Source organism: Leptinotarsa decemlineata, unplaced genomic scaffold (assembly GCF_025532065.1).
Source record: "Leptinotarsa decemlineata unplaced genomic scaffold, Ldec_3_MD MMD2_tig00026354_RagTag_RagTag, whole genome shotgun sequence".
Lineage (NCBI taxonomy): Eukaryota > Metazoa > Arthropoda > Insecta > Coleoptera > Chrysomelidae > Leptinotarsa > Leptinotarsa decemlineata.
In genome coordinates, this window is record NW_027412702.1 from 19160526 (window position 1) to 19174163 (window position 13638).

General features: G+C 34.3%; 1 protein-coding gene and 1 long non-coding RNA gene across 5 annotated transcripts in view; one reads left to right on the forward strand and one right to left on the reverse strand.

The window, feature by feature from the left end:
- The window catches only part of LOC111503282 (uncharacterized), a 142664-nt gene that overhangs the window by 19153 nt on the left and 109873 nt on the right, over positions 1-13638 (reverse strand). The gene's annotated exons all lie outside the window — the stretch shown is intronic.
- Positions 1-13638, forward strand: part of LOC141486424 (uncharacterized) — a 186191-nt gene that overhangs the window by 15205 nt on the left and 157348 nt on the right. For both annotated transcript variants that reach the window (XR_012467827.1, XR_012467828.1), the window contains exon 2: positions 10214-10286. This is a non-coding gene — a long non-coding RNA (uncharacterized lncRNA). The remainder of the gene's footprint in view (positions 1-10213; positions 10287-13638) is intronic.

Below are 13638 nucleotides of genomic sequence, written 5' to 3' on the forward strand. Positions count from 1 at the left end.
TACTTTGTTTCCATCGAAATAGTCCCCCTCAGATATAATATACCTCTTCTAGCGTTTTTTACAATCCTGGAAGCAGTTATAAATTGCATTTTTCCCTTATCCCCTCAATCGTCGTTAAACGTCGTCTTCTCATAAGTCTATTCAATCTTGGGAAGAGAAAAAAGACACAGAGAGACAAATCTGGTGGATACGGTGGCGGAAGTGTTGGTTTTGGCATCAAGAACTTCTCATGCACTATGCCATGATACTCGAAGAAAACAGTTATCAAAACCTTGACATTTGATCGAATTTGGCGTGGTATTTTTGGCCTTGGTTCTCCTGGGTTCTTCCATTGGGACGACTGAAATTTGGTTTTGATGTCATAACCATATACTAATGATTCATCACCAGTTATGACCTTTTTGGGTAAATCTGGATCGCCGTTGACGTCATTCGTCAATTCCTGAGCGATCGTCATATTTTTTGGTAAAATTTCAGCATTTTTATGCAAAATCTTTGATAATTTTTTTTTCGATAGCGAAAAATCGCCGAACAAGCAAAACTCTTCAACTTTTATGCCTCTCACCAACAAACTAAACATGCTTAACAGTTGAAACTGTGAGAATATGTTCGAAACGGGTGTACCAACATGAAAAATCGGTAATCGAATATATGCAGCCCGCGAAATTTGAATATTCACCTTATTTTTTTAACGGACCTCGTATACACTGATAAATAAATCAGTTTCCATATTTATAGAAAAATGTCTTTGCGGAAAGTTGGTATAATTTTGTGATTCAGGAATGGAGAGTACTTTGGAAAAGAAAATCGTGAATCTTTCGTTGTTAAATAGTTTTTCTTTTCCTGCGTGATAAGGCATTCAATTTGCATGCTAGCTGGTAGAAGAAATATTCAAGCCAAAATATTTTTTCAAGTTGAAGTTAAGGGATTTTTATTAATCAACACGCTTTTATTTAACGTTTGTTTGAAGGTGATTCAATGTTTCATGATGAATTTCACTAGTTCGGACTTCCATTGTCTGAATATATAAAATGATTTGAAATCCCTGAAACGACTAAAAAAGGAGAATTAAAAATAAATAGCTGTAAATAACAATTATATTAAGCAAAAATAAAGTTAAGAAATTCAAAGCCACGTTAGTTCATGACGTTTCGATTGTTAGTATCTACAATCGTCTTCACCCGAAGTCATCACCCGAAGACGATTGTAGATACTAACAATCGAAACGTCGTGAACTAACGTGGCTTGGAATATCTTAACTTTTTATTTTTATTTTCATTTTTGTTTTCATTTTTATTTCCTAATATTTTTATTTTCAATTCTTGTTCAATCGTTCTATTTTTACTTGTATTTTATTTCACTATTCTTTCATTTCAAGTTATTTTTGGTTAATACAATTGTTAATTTCAGCATTCATTTTTAATTCTCCTCTTTTAGTTGTTTCAGGGATTTCAAATCATTTTATATATTTAGACAATGGAAGTCCGAACTAGTGAAATTCACGCTTTTATTAGCTTCACCTGTATGTATGTTTGTTTGTTTCTTTGTAACTCTCAAGCTCGGGATCCGTATTCGACAAAATTATCGACATTATTGCTTGATCTATTCGCGGGCAGATGGTGCTGTACTTAACCTCCTTGATATATCGACGTCATTGTTTGATCTATTCGCGGGCAGATGGCGCTATACGTAATCTCCTTAATATAATTCGAACTCACTTTACATGTATTTCTTCATTTCAAAAAAGTATTTTTTTTAATTAACACGCGCGCCTGCGCCTAATAGACGGCTGCTTGATCCCAAAGTTTAGATAAAATAAATATAGTTTGAAAAGACTAAGAAACGCGCTTTTATAGCATACGAAACTAAAAAAGAAAGAAAAAAATAGTTTAAAAAACTAAAAACACGCTTTTGAAGAACATCACACTAAAAAGTTAAAAATATTTTTTTTAATAAGCTTAAAACAATAACGAATGAAGTTTTTAGTTCGATGTTCTCTAAAAGCGTGTTTTTTAGTTCTTTAAACTATATTTATTTTACAAATAGGTTAATTTATGTTTGTGTTAACCATAATTGAGTTCCATGTGCATCAGTAGTGAAAAAAATTGAGGCTGTCAGCACATAGAAATGTATTAAACTTGATTCACTAAAAGGTAAACGCTTTCTTCCATGGGATGACTCATTATTTGCCAGACTAGCCAAAACCGCACCACCTTCATTCATTCTCCGTTGTATCCATTCTTAGGTAGGTACGGCAATTAAGATTAGAAAGATGTTTTACATCTCAGCACGCTCCACTCTGATAAAATTATCGATAGAACTCCGTGCACTTTGAAGTGGTGGCAATGCCTTGATTTTCTCTCGATCTTGACGTTTCCGGTATTCTGAAAGCACCTCTGTCCAAGGCATTACCTGTTTCCTGCCCAGACGAGACAACAGAGGTGGAACTAATGAAATTTACTCGGTTGTCATCAAGAGTCAAGAGAATATTGTTTAATAATTCAATGGGGATGGAAGTACATCTCATGAATGAAACTGTCGTCGTAAAAGCATGTCTCAAAACTGGAGTTTTGGAAATAGTTAGTAGACTTGGCTGCGATTTTTACAAGGTTTTACTCAAGGATATTGCATTAGAAGGTTAGACAGAACCAAACGCAATTAGTTTTTATTATTTAAATTACAATGTCGACTTATTCGTCGGGAAATGACCTGCCACCAATTAGTTGGAATTTTGCAACAATGTTAAATGTGGTGGACAATTATAAATTTGGATTTCCCAATTTCTGAAATCAAAACAGATTTGAGTTATGAAAGATAACAGATTACGAATATTTAAAAGAAAAATTTTGACTGATGTCAGAAATCAGGCGTGAAAATAAATTACATAAACCAAAAAACTAAAACCATTGTTGGGGAAATAATGGATGATTCATAAAAATCATAAACAACAGTCAAAGCTACTTTCCAGACTGATGACCATGCTCTGAAGGTTTTTATATCTGACGTTTCGTCTACAACTACGGTAGAAGTTATCATAGGCGGTGAGGCAACGGGAGCAGAACTTTTGTCATGCACTTATAGACGACACATGAAAACATGTATACAGAGGCCGACAAATCTGGTAAATTAGCCGGTAGTTGAAAAAGATGTCAAATCGATTCATACGTATCTAATATTTTAGCTTGGTTTACTTAATACACTATTGTTCAGTTTGTATATGGCTTCTTTGTACTTTCTTTTGAACCGATATATTTTCCCAACTCTTATATATACAGTGAGGCCAGTAAAGTATGTGTAATAAAGGAATTTTGTTTTAAAAAAATCTGTTCAAAATCTGTTTTTCCGTTAATCAGCTGTCGCCCCCATACAAAAGACAACTCTGAGAAGTTGAGAAACTTGTGCGAGCTAAAGACTAACGAGGTTTTACCTTTTAACGTGTGATTCCTACCAGGTGAAGTTATTTCTCAAAATATTTCATGAAGAATAGATATTTCATGAATTTTTAAAAGGTTCATTTCGATTCTGTGAAAAACACACATTTAAAACAGCGCTACTTAAAAAAAAACATTTTTCAAATGAAGCATTGTCAAAACTAAGGTATTTCTTGTAGATTGCGCCGAACCATATTTTGCAACAGTGGTACAATTCAAAAAAAAAAAAGGAAGGAATTAAAATCATTTTATGCTGCTGAAATGTTGCACGTAGACAAAAATTGTTTGTAGGAATAAAAATTTCATTTTTGTTGGATTTTTTCAGTAAAACAAATTAAACTTTACAGATTAATCTAACCAAGCAACTACATTTATTTATCTTATTTTCCTTATTCATCGAAACAGAGTTTGATGTAGTAGAATTTACAATGAAGCTATAAATATGATGATGCGGACTTTGTTGGACACACTGTTTCAATGATATCGCAATTTTTGAAGTGCACAAACTGAATGAGAAAAGCTGACTACATTGTGTTTGAAAGTAGTTGTTTCAGGTAGATTTTTCATTGTTGCATTTTATTTTTTCTACTTTTCTTTAGAAGTTCATTACTCTCTAATAGTAGACTTGTAGAGAGGTAATAAGTCAAAAAAGAATTATGCCATAAATTAAATTCCTCGCAATAGAAAGTCAAAAATTTCTTTTCCACTACTCGTTTTCTGTTATCATTATCATCAACATGGTGTTAATCTTCACCAAGTAATAGATTAAAAGTATTATTCTCTTCCAAGATATCCTTTTAAATCATACTTATCACAATACGTTTCGTAGATTTTTTTTTCATAACTATTTACTGAAACATTATTTGAAAAAATATTTTCGTGCGGATGTTTTTCTGTAAAACTTTTCCACCAAGTCGTAGCGACGATTCTACTTCTACGCAGCTGTACGTCGAGAAAATACAATAAACCTGTCTATGTACTTAGTGTCAATAACAAACGTCAAACACCTTGAAATATTTATTTTTAATGAATCTTCCAACTTTGCCCGTCCGTTAAGGGAAATTGAGTCATACCTACCTCCGGTATTTTTACATTCCTGCATTGTCTTTCGAGCAAGAATACGTAAAACACTCGTGTTGATTGGAAAATTCAGTTTCGACGGAACTTGATAAAAACTGAGTTGAAGTTGATTGACATTTACTTCGGTCACATAAAACAATTAACGCCATACGACAGATACGCGGATGGGAGATAAAAAATTACATTAAAAATCTATCAGCGTAAGTACTTGGAGAGAAACAGATACGGGCAGGAGCGCAAAAATATTTCCCAGGTTAATACCCTCGTCAGATATTTGAGATACCCCATAGTGCTGCTTCAAAAACACTGACAGATAAATAACTGTTATTTCAAGATTATTACATACAGTGTGGCCATTTTTTCTTTGGAGTGTATTGTTGTATTTTGTTTTTCGCGCTTTCTGTTGCTGTTTGTAAATATATCAAATCATCATTCGGGTAATTTTTATTCAAAAATTTTTTTTTTAATTTTGCGTTTATATATTTATAGTTCAATGTTTCATATTATCTTGGTCCATCTTATTACAGATATGGATATTTTATTACATCTTTCAGCCAGTTTTCTCTCTGAATACTAGTATATATCAGGTATACAAGAAATAACATTCAAATACCATTTTCAAATAACTTTTATTAATTCTATTCGTGACCATCGAATCATCACCTAGTTATATTCAATTTTTTGCCATCTGTATGAAAGTTCATGATACATTCGACAAGAAATTTGACGCATTGTTGGAAAGATGAGAAAATAACAGTAAAAACAAAAGTATATGAACAGCAAAACAAAAGAAAATAAAAATAATTCAGGTGAATGTTTGAAGTGCCCATAATCATACCGTATATATCTCCTAATTTCATCTGGCTCTATGGATGCATCTGGCTCAATAGATTCAAATCCGGAGATTTAGCTGGACGGACAACTGGCCTCCCATGTACAAAATATATTTTTCTGAGATCAAAATATTCATTTGCATTTAAATTTCCCTCTATATTGTGTAAGCCTCACCAAAAATTCAAAGAAAAACAATACGGATGTTTCACTTCTTGGAATAAACGAGGTTTCTCTTTGACATGAAAATGTTCCTTTTTTCCTCTGAACAAGTCAGTGTTTGTTGAACCAGTAGCAAAATATGAAACTTTTTTCAGTATCATTGGAATAGATTTTTTGAATTTGGTGTCATTTATTAGTTTATTCCTCCTCAAATGAACTTTGTAAGGGTATCAAGTGCAAGAGTATTTTGAAAAGTAACTTGATGGTGTTTCAGATATCACGAAACGTTGGAATGAATTTCTAGTACCACCAAATCAAAGAAAACATTTGTCTCAAAAAATTTTGAAAGTTACCGTTACTCATTAGTCAGTTTGCAAAGTATATACTTTCAAAGTGATGTGAATACTAGACTCTCAATCACATAGAATTTTGTTAAGTTTAGTCTGTTTAAGACTGCATAAACCTTGACTTATTTGATGTTTTGCAATTTATGAAATATCGATCAGTTCCGGAGATATTCGGAAAAAATCAACACTCGACAACTTCGTTTTGATTATTTTTTGACATCATTTAAGGAGATATAAAAACCAGAGAACAGTATATCACTGCTACTTTTCTGTGTACAAGGTAGCGTAGAAATATTCCCAATTCATCATTTCGTCTCCGAGAAACTATGACCAATTATACTTTTATGTATGAACCGGAAAAACAGTCACCCGTTATAGGCGACAATTTCACTGATGTACCACATATAATCAAAATTTTCAGAATTTTGAAACGTCAGTTGGAATTGAACCTACCCCAACCTTACATTTACATTAACCTTTTTGAGAGTTCTGTGAAGTGAATTTCTGTCAATCTATCAAATTATGTTCTTACTCTACCGGTCCCAAAGAATGACAACCCTCAGAAGTCAAACTTGTGCAAGCTGAAGATTACTTTATAACTGTTAGAGAAGTTCCCAGTAGTACGAGAATATTGTTTAGAAAATACGTTTGCAGGGTGAAAAAATTAATCAGGTGGTTCAGCTGATTTCTACTTTCTCGTAAAAATTGTTACGCTTGCAAACATTTTTATTTTTCACATTCCCACCCGCCTGTCTTTAAAAATTTTTTTTGCGCTCTCGTACCACATAAATCATCATTTCATCGTACTAGAAACACAGAAACATTCCTGTTCTCCATGTATCTTTTTGAGTGGTATTGCTCAGAGATTTATTAGGGTGTCACAGAATGAAACCATCCCTTTACTTGTCGAAAAAAAAGGCGCCACCAACTGGCTACTTGGTGTCGAGTTTCCAAACAAATATAAATTCGTTTCTAATCCTAAAAGGGCTCATATCAATGTCAGGTGACCACACAAGATTTTTTATGTGTTGCAGTTGGGTTTTATCGTTCGCATTAGTTGAGATATATGGTGTGAAGAAATCGATACAATTGGTTTTTTTATGAAACAAACTGATTTTTCATAATATCTAGCCTAGATATTATCTACTATATATCTGTTGACAGGGTGCTACATATAGAATTTTTTTGGAAACATTGTAACAATTAAAAATCAAATCAAATAATAAGAATTGTGAAATGCAAAACATTCAACAAAAAAAAAAAGAATTTTCAATCATTTTCTCAAAGACACTGGATAACAAAAAGAAAATGATAGTCTAGCGACAAACCAAAACAACTTAATTTTTTTGTTATTCGCGTTCAATAGATCTGCATTTTTTCATAAATAAAAAAATCACCATACCATATTATTCATGTCATTCATATTTTTTCAAGTATCATTGAAAAAGATATTCAAATGAAATACTCGAATAATCTTATCTTGAATCATTCTCAAATTTTTGGCCCAAGTAATTTCACATATTTTCTCGCGTAAAAATTATCGGCCAAGTAAGATCCTATCCCAAAATTCTATAAAACTTCTATTTCACTAAAAGGAAAGATTTCCGCGGTCAGCAATTTGATAATATGAAGTCCGGGTTGAATTGCGTCTGGTGTTTTTAGTTGCTCGACGTTTCGGCTTCGACTTTGAAGCCATTTTCAATAAGGAATGACTACAGTAAGGTCTCAATCTGCCAACTCCTTAGGTAGTGACCCCAGGTCTCGTCACTGGTCTCTTACTTCTACGTTAAGCTTTCGTGTTAATAATAAAGCTTCTTTAGGACACAGAACAAAGTAATATAGAAATCTCACAAATGAACTGAGAAAATGCACATCATAACTAATAATTGAAATGAAAAGTACGAAATATAACAATGATGTCAAACCTTCAATGATGTCAACAGAACACAAAATCTAATTGAATGAAACCAAACCTTTTACATTCAGAAAGGAACATGTCCAAAAGGCAGTTCTTTGAAATGGTACACCAATAAAGAGTAATCTAAGAGATTGAACAAGAACAATGACGTGAATCCATATTGAAAAAAATGAAATAACATAGTATAAATAAATTGAAAGGGTTATATTTTTTAGGAGTGATTAATTTTTGGGAAAGAAAGTTTTTGGCTTTCTACTACTCCATCTGATACAAAAAAATAGATGAGAGAATCTTCCAAAGTAACGCTATACTTATTTTCAAATTGATTACTTCCTTCCTTTCTTTGGAAGATTCTCTCATCTATTTTTTTGTATCAGATGGAGTAGTAGAAAGCCAAAAACTTTCTTTCCCAAAAATAGTATAAATCTATCGGAAGCATCATAAAAAAATCTTTTACTTTTCATGTCACTCTTGCCATTACAAATATCTGAAATGACAATCATAATGTCAAATATTCTCGAAGGTTTGATATTATCGTCATATTTTGTACAATATTTTCTCATAATTACTATATGAAGTACTTTCTCTCAATTTACTTGCAAGCATTGTACCATATTCAAGATCTCTTTTTTAATGTGTTCCTTTTAAGCATCCTGAAGTACTCTTTATATTGAGACGAAAGTCAAGCTTTCGTACTTGTGAAAATAAGTTTCCTTCTACATGATAGCTCAATCGTTAAAACACTTTCCATGTAACTATTTCACAAGTGTGTTGGCAACAGCTTTGAATATATTTGTTTCAATTTACCATCCAAGATCGAAGATTATATTTATAAGTTGTATATTGTATATCAACGACTTATTGGAAAAAACCAAGAATCTAATATATTGCTTTGCTGACGACAGCACACTTGTCTCGTCATTCCATTTGGATTCCAGGACATCGGCTACGGAGGCACATCTTCACCGGCAGCATGAGGTTGCATATCTTAATGATGATCTAGAAGTGATTTCGAATTGGGGTGAGGGTAACCAGGTTCAATTCAATGATACAAAAACCCAGGCATCTGTTTTCTCCAAGGAGATAATTGTCTCCGAACCGCATATAATAATGTCAGGTCGGACAATTCTGCTTTCTACTCCGATAAGTTTGTTGGGGGTTAAAATGGGCACCAATATGTCTAGGCACAATCACGTCTCTGGAATTGCAAAGGCTGCTTCTCGAAAGATTGGAACACTGTTCCGAACAAGAAAACTGTACATACATCAGCAACTTTTGATGCTTTATAAAGCTCAGATCATATCTTCTTTGGAGTATTGTTCTCATGTATGGAGCTCCGCCCCCAAATATACTCTGAAACTACTGGATTCCATCCAGAAAAGAGCCACCCGACTGATTGGAGACGCGAACATCAAGTGCGGCCTTGATAGCCTGGAACATCGAAGAAAGGCTGGAGAATTGTCTCTCTTCTATAGATACTTCCACAGAAAGTGTTCAAGTGACATATTTGATTTCACCAAGAGTGGTGCATATCAGAAATACGCGACGGACTGTGGCTGCTTATAGTTTTGAGGGTCAACTCAGTACACCTCGAACTGCGTTTATGTGGAATAAACTTCCTGAGAACGTTTTTCCAAATGGATTTGATCTCTGGCGATTCAAATCCAATATGAATCGCCAGAGAGCGTTTTGAAGATTTTCCTGTGGTGCTTACGCTTTGTCCCTGAAAAAATGTGTGTATCTAACATAGTCTTGTTTTCAACGAGGTTCTCCACTAGGAAAAAAAATATTTGAATGTCTGGATGTAATGTTTTTTTTGTACCTTGGGAGCTGTCTGACTTGTCCATTTAGTCCAAGTCTCCAGAAAATATTGCAGCCTCTTGGGCTTATTGCGTTTATTCTCCCATCTTCTCATGACACCCATTCCACCAGTCTCGTTCCCTGTACTAGTTTGTACAGGTTCCGTGTTGGATGTTCGTCATATTCTTCTGGGCGTAATTTTGTACGTCCATATATTGCCTGCCTCCTATGATTCAGTGCCTCGCATTCGCATAAGATGTGTAGAGCTGTTTCTATCCCTTCGTTGCATAATCTGCACCTGAGGTCTCCGTTGTACAGCCCCATTTTATTCAGGTGTCCTCTAAGCTGATAATGACCGGTTAGTAACCCTGTAATTATTCTGAGCCGATCCCTACTATATTGAAGTAGTTCTTCGGTTCTTTTCTCGGACGGTTCTCTAATGAAGTTTCTACTGTGTTTGTTGCCAGGTACTTTTGTCCAGTACTCTGTGTGCTTCTTATTGGTCCATGTCCTAATCCGGTTTCGTACCAATGATTTTGGTACCCCCAGAGCTGTTCAGGACCTATATATGAAGTTGATGATCCGCGTCTAGCGCATTCATCAGCTGGATGTAATGAATGTAAATCCGAAATTTATCATTTCAGATATGTCAATTGGAATATACTCCTGTGGTGCATGATATAATAGAAGAATCTGCTGCAGGCACGGTATAGAAACGTGAGTTTTTTTATGTACAGTTTATCACCAAAAAAAGAATAATTGATGAATTCAGAGAAATCACATCACTCATAGAAATACTCGAAAATATCAAAATCAATTAAAATCAGATGTGAATACACACAGGTGTTCAAATTATAATTATCAGCACATTTACTGTAAGATAACAGAAATAATATCTAGTTCGTGATTTCAAATTAATAGTCACCAAGAATGTTTTTCTTGACAGTCTGTATTGCACTACAGATTGACTATTTTTAATTGCCGCTCAGCATTTCATTAAACTTTCTCATTTTTATCATTAGTAAGATAACCAGTGAAATTGGCAAGACTTTCAGAAAATAAAAAATTATCAATTTGTAACATTCCTAAGCAATCTCTTACATTGTAATTACTACGGAGACATACTTTACCTATTTGTTGGTCAGATAATTTTTCTGAACGTATTATTTCATTAAAGGAAAGTGGAAACGTTTGTCTGTATACTAGTAACCCGATCCGGTTTCTCGCGGGTAGCAGAACATACGAGGTCTGTTGAAGGCGAATTTTCATTTTTCTCAAAAAATATTTATTTATTCACAACAAACCAAACGAAACCAAAAGAAGTTTTTTGTTCTGTTTTTAAAAACGAAACTAGTTAGTCGGTGGAAATCAGTCTTAAACCATTAACATAATGAGTGATTTTTTGCTGGTATCTTTTTGGCAACGCTGTTTTTGACAGATCACGCGTGACTCGTGTCTCACGATTTAACAACACTTGCAAATTATTGAATTTTATTATCAAAATTCATGCCCGTTAAAGAAAGTGCATCGTGCACTTCTTCCAATTTATGGGCAGTTTCGTCGGCCTACTGAGGGAGCTATTCGGAAGTTTGTGACTAAATTTCGAACCTAATTTACTTTATTGGGCATCAAACCGCCAACACGCATACGTAGAGTGAGGACCGAAGAAAATTTTGCCGCTGTATCCGCCAGTGTTCGTGATGACCGTGAAATGTCGATACGCCGCCGTTCGCAGCAATTGGGTCTCTGCTACTCCACTTTGTGTAAAATTTTGCGAAAGTATTTGGGTTAAAAACCTTATAAGATACAGCTATTGCATGGGCGCTGGCAAAGTTGGAGGAAGATCCACATTTTTATCGAAAAATTATGTTCAGCGACGAGGCTCATTTCTGGTTGCATGGATACGTTAACAAGCAAAATTGCCTGACATGTGATTTCAACAAGACGGTGCCACATGCCCCACGGCACACGAAACAATGGCCCAATTAAGAACTGCCGTCGGTGAACAGTTTATCTCACGTTTGGGGCCCATCAATTGGCCGCCTAGATCGTGTGATTTAACGCCTTTGGATTATTTCTTTGGGGCCATGTTAAGGCTCGTGTCTACAGGGATAAACCAGCAACGACTGACGCTCTGGAAGCCATTATTGAAGCATTTATACGTAAAATACCGGTTGATATGTTAGAGAGAGTGTGCCAAAATTGGACCTTGCGCATGGGTCATCTAAAGCGGAGCCGCGGACAACATTTGCAAACATTAAATTATAGTGATCGTTCTGTCGATTCCAATAACGATTTCATCAATTTTTTCAAATTTTTTGTGTTGTTTTGAAAATCAAATCCTATACCTCTTAAAAAATCACCCGGTAATTTTGCTCGCCCTAGCACTACTTATGACTTCAAGTGTACCCGAGCATTTTTCGGTCTGGTCTTCTTTTGACACACTACCTACACGGTCAGTATGTGTGGCAATTTGTGTGTGTGCGAACAGATAGAAAACAGATAAGGGGCGTAAACTCCGTGGGGATTTATTCGGTATCTTTTACAAGTTAGGCGTGTGTGGTTTTTTTGTCCCTTACACTTACAAATTATGGAACATTCCTTTCAACTTGTTAAGCCTCTAAGTGGCCACATCTGAAACTTATTGAGAATGAGTGTCGAGTCGAGAAATCACTGGGGATTGAGTGAAAAAATCAACTGGCCTGGAAACGGGTCCGAAATTTTCTCTTGGGGTCGATAGAAATACAAATAGGCTATGAACTTGAATTGAAGGGGTTATATTTTTAGGAGTGATTGATTTTTGGGAAAGAAAGTTTTTGGCACTACTCCATCTTGATACAAAAAAAAGGATGAGGGAATCTTCCAAAGAAAGGAAGGAAGTAATCGATTTGAAAATGAGTAACTCTATACATGGATGTGTAGATCATGCTAAGAAGTAACTTTCAGACACAAACTAAAAGAAAGTCCTCCTGAAACAGCTACTTTCATATAAACATTGAATTACACGAAAGAAAAAATTCTTTCGAAACAAATACTTCTATATGAACACTGAATTATACAGAAGATACTTTTCTCTACTCAGTTTGTATTTCAAACATTCGTTGTGGATTAAAAATCAGATATCATTTACATGAGTTCTACTTTGAATGAATGGTAACAAATTGCACTTACATGGAACACTGTCATCCTCACTGGTATACATCGATGTTTCGCCTTAAGACACTTGCCCTAAGGCTCTTCAGTACCAAATTGGATAACATTATAGAAAATACATACAATTCATTAATGAATTACGATTTTTAATGTCACGGAATAAGCTTGATCTGCTTATGTCATCGATGACATCGTAATGACATTCATTCACCTATTTGATTTAATCCCAGCCAAGAGGAATCTTATTTGAAATGAAGGGGATATATTTTTAGGAGTGATTAATTTTTGGGAAAGAAAGTTTTTGGCTTTCTACTACTCCATCTTGATACAAAAAAAAGGATGAGGGAATCTTTCTTTCTTTCCCAAAAATTACTTCTTTGCATGATCTACACATCCATGTATAGAGTTACTCATTTTCAAATAGATTACTTCCTTTCCTTTTTTGGAAGATTCCCTCATCCTTTTTTTTTGTATCAAGATGGAGTAGTAGAAAGCCAAAAATTTTCCTTCCCAAAAGTTATGAACGTGTTCCAAATGAAAGTAAAATAGCCCTTTCTGAATTAACTATTGATATTTGGTCAGAGTATCTATATAGAAACAATCTATATAGAAACAAGAATGCAATGTAACTAGATCTGGACTAATATTTGAAAATGATTTTTTCATCGACTAGGTAAATCTTGCGACAAGATTTCATAATATATAAATTGTCTCTAGAAACATATTGATCGGTTTGATTTATTTCAAATTTCATTTTCTTTCTTTTAGTTCTTCTAAATAAAAGCTTGTACTTGAAGATGCTTTTTTAATTTTGATCATTCATTTAACATTGTAAATATAAAAAAAAACATATGTGCAATATCGCCTTTTGCAAAGAAAGCTCTACTGTCAACGTGCAACGTGAATGAAGACGTAG